The sequence below is a fragment of the Hyalella azteca genome, unplaced genomic scaffold (genome assembly GCF_000764305.2).
Source record: "Hyalella azteca isolate HAZT.00-mixed unplaced genomic scaffold, Hazt_2.0.2 contig14362, whole genome shotgun sequence".
Classification (NCBI taxonomy): Eukaryota; Metazoa; Arthropoda; class Malacostraca; order Amphipoda; family Hyalellidae; genus Hyalella; species Hyalella azteca.
The window spans coordinates 6,299-9,824 of NW_025944252.1; the positions used below are offsets into that span (position 1 = coordinate 6,299).

General features: G+C 37.5%; 1 protein-coding gene across 1 annotated transcript in view; it reads right to left on the reverse strand.

Moving 5' to 3' along the window:
- LOC125179009 overlaps nt 1-3,526 on the reverse strand; it is a gene marked incomplete at its 3' end in the record, with an annotated part of 8,326 nt that overhangs the window by 4,163 nt on the left and 637 nt on the right. The gene's annotated exons all lie outside the window — the stretch shown is intronic.

Here is a 3,526-nt window from a genome sequence, read left to right on the forward strand (position 1 = left end):
CTCTTGACACATCATTCTCTTGACACATCATTCTCTTGACACATCATCCTCGTGACACATCATTCTCTTGACACATCATTCTCTTGACACATCATCCTCGTGACACATCATTCTCTTGACACATCATCCTCTTAACACATCATTCTCTTGACACACACTGCCCGCTAAATTTTGCACTCAATCGTGCAGAAATAATATAGAACGGAAGCTTGTATCAATATTGCTGATAATTAAGGATGTTGACATTGCGAAATCAAATATTATTGTTATGATCAAATATCTTCCTATAACCTCATGCATATTGATTTATTGGATGTAACGATATACATTGAATATTTCTTTTAATAATTAAGTCACGTGTATCAACATATTGACTATGAGAAATCATATTCGTTGCATAATGGGATGAAAACATGTATACATTTTTGACTGTTAATGTATAACACTCTACACCTGCAAACTCTATTTCAGTTTTCAGATTAAATTTTATACATGAAATTTACGACTGCCCTCACGTCCTCGCATTTCCCTTCCCTTCTCAGCTCTTTCCTTTCTTGCCCTTCACAGTCCCTCACTTCCCTACACTTTATTTCACAGTCCGACACTTCCCATCACCACCTCTCACTTCCATTTTCCATCTCGCGCTTCCCCTCACTTCTATTTGCTTGTCATCAATCCCCCTCTCTTCTTTACACCTCCCCTCACTTCACCTCTCCTACTCAAACTTCCCCTCTCTGCTCTACACTTCCTCTCACTGCCCTACTCTTCCCATCACGTCCCTTCACTTTCAAACACTTCCCCTCACATCCCCGCACTTTTCCTCTCTACCCTTCACATGACTTCCCTTACACTCCCCTCTCACTTCTCACACTCTCCCCACCCAGTTTTTCATGACACGACAGACGACAGCCATATTGATTCACCATCAGATTAGACAAAGACTTCGTAGTTGATTGCGAGAAACTCAAGTCTGCTAGTGTGCTCAAGAACAATCTTGAGTATACTCAACACATAACTCAATAAATAATCAATACTCAATAAATATATATAACTCAATACATCTTGAGAATGTTCATTGACACATGAGTTAGGTGATCCAAACCACCGCTACGGCCTTCCTGAAATTGCATATGGTGGTTGAGAATAATGGTTTTGCATTGTTGTTGAGCTACAGGCCGTAGTGCCAATACTTTTTTAAGTAACATGTATGGTCGTTGGTACACATGGCGGCCGATATATCGTCTATGATTGGCAGGTTTAGCTTGAGAAGCCGTCATTGATTGGCTGTTTAAGTTACATGTCATTATTTACTATACTGAGGCACTGCATTGGCAAAAAAGACGAAAGAAACGTAAAATTTAGGAATTATTTTTTATATCGTTTGAAAATGAATCAAAACTAGTAGCACACTGAATCAGCAACCATTATCATGAAATCATCCTGTTAAATTAGTTATTAATTGGTAACACTATTAAGATTCTATACTAGATTGGACGTGCTCATACTCGACTGGCCGGCTATGAAAGTTAATTATTGAAGTGGCCTGATGGCAATGAAGGCGTGTCAAAAGTGAACAGGAAACAATGAATGTGTTCTTAAAATGATTTGATTACGCTACACGTGTTTATACATCAGTTGAAGACAGTGAACGTGATTTTCGTCGACATGAAAGTTTTGTGCTGAAATCATGGGTTAAATATAATTTAAGTGCAAAAATGGCTTGAATTATTCATTTGTATATCCAATTATTCCGCATATTTTCGGCATAGCTATATGGTTTTCCTTAATCCACCCACGTAACCAAATCAACTTTAAATCAAACTAAAGACCGAAAGACATTTAAGCAGCATATATATATATGCAAACTACTTACATCAAATGCTTTTAACTCTCAGAAATTCATGGAAATAGATACGATCTAATAGATAATAATTCATTGAAGATGCTGAATGAATAGGAGATCATTTATTTCGTTAAATGATGTCAAGATGCTTATCATCAGCTTATCATATGTGTGACATCACGCATGCAAATAATTTTTATAACTCTCTCTAACTTACCTTTTTTTGTGTTGGGAAAGTTGAAGTCCGTTGTTATTACATAGGAATATGATGAGAATTCTCTCACCGTGTTAACGTTATCATGTTGTTCATTTCTCCCTTAGCGTGCTTATCATTCCTCTCATGTCTAAAGGTTATATCGATAACATCCAAACTGTGACCTAATGACGGGTTATTCACCTCCATTTTACTCATCATGATACTTTTGTACATATACGTAATAACAGTGACACTGAAAAATACTCATTCTGAAATCATATTTGATAATAAATTAATTTAATTATTAAAACGCAACTTTCTTTTCATAGATGCAGTTAATAAAATATTTTCATATAAGAATAAGAAATAATATACAGTGCGCGTATTTGTTTTAGGGGAGCGTCTGGGTCCAAAAATTTGTACATGAGATTCGTTTAGATAAAAGCCAACGTAGAAGAATTAATATTGGTGAAAAACTTATTACATTTTTCTGTAGCTTTCATGATCATCCTTTCCCATGGCTTACATAATAACTTATTACATAGGTTAAGCCTAACTTTGTAGATTACGACCTTGAAGATTAGGATTTTTCATTTCAAGGGCTCCGGGTTTACTTTCTTTCTGTCCGGAGCATGATAAGTTCCGTCTCAAACTGCCAGGTGTCCAGCTGTTGCGCTTCCCATAGTCTGACGTCTGTGCGGTGTAAAGCACTGCGATATCTAGGTCGAATTGCGTTGCTAATTATAAACCCGCTTGCGCTTAGGACGAAAAGTTAGACATGTGTAGAGGGAAATCAACCAACCACGGTCAAATTGGTCTTATAAGGAACATAACGTATGTGTATACTATTACGGTATTAGGTACGTCACGTGTCGGTCGCCGGATCAGATTGACAGTGAGTCATCAGTGATTGTGAAGAAATTAGAGGTAGGGAAACTGGAAGAGGGGAGGCTCGGTGGCCGCGTGGGTTAGTAGAAAAAGAACGTCCATCTTTAACCAATGTCGCAGTGACCATAAGGTTGTTCATTTATATTTATTTACAGATATCTAGGACTCTAGGTAGTTCCAAACTTTCAACTTCCCTCATGCCTCATTGCCTCATGGGTCATGGCCTCCTCATTTATTATCCAGAAGCTATTAAAAATAATTTTATGAAAACATTGAAGAAATAAATTTTTGAAAGCAGATGCTTTCTTTTTCTATTTGATCAAAATTGATGTGTACAAAGGAGACTGGTCCACCGTCCATGACTCCAATCACTCCCACTATGCAGAGGGTGGATGCAGCGTCGGCAATACGCAATATATGGATTTTTAAGCCTAAAGCGTCGCCGGCCATTTTAAAGATGCGTCGCCGGGTAATTTTTAATGAAAAGCCATTTACGCTGAGTAATGACGAACTATTTACAAGCCACGAACTTATTACAAGGTTGCATGCACGTGTTACCCCAAATAACTAATTTTACCCTAAAAACAGTCCGGTTGTAC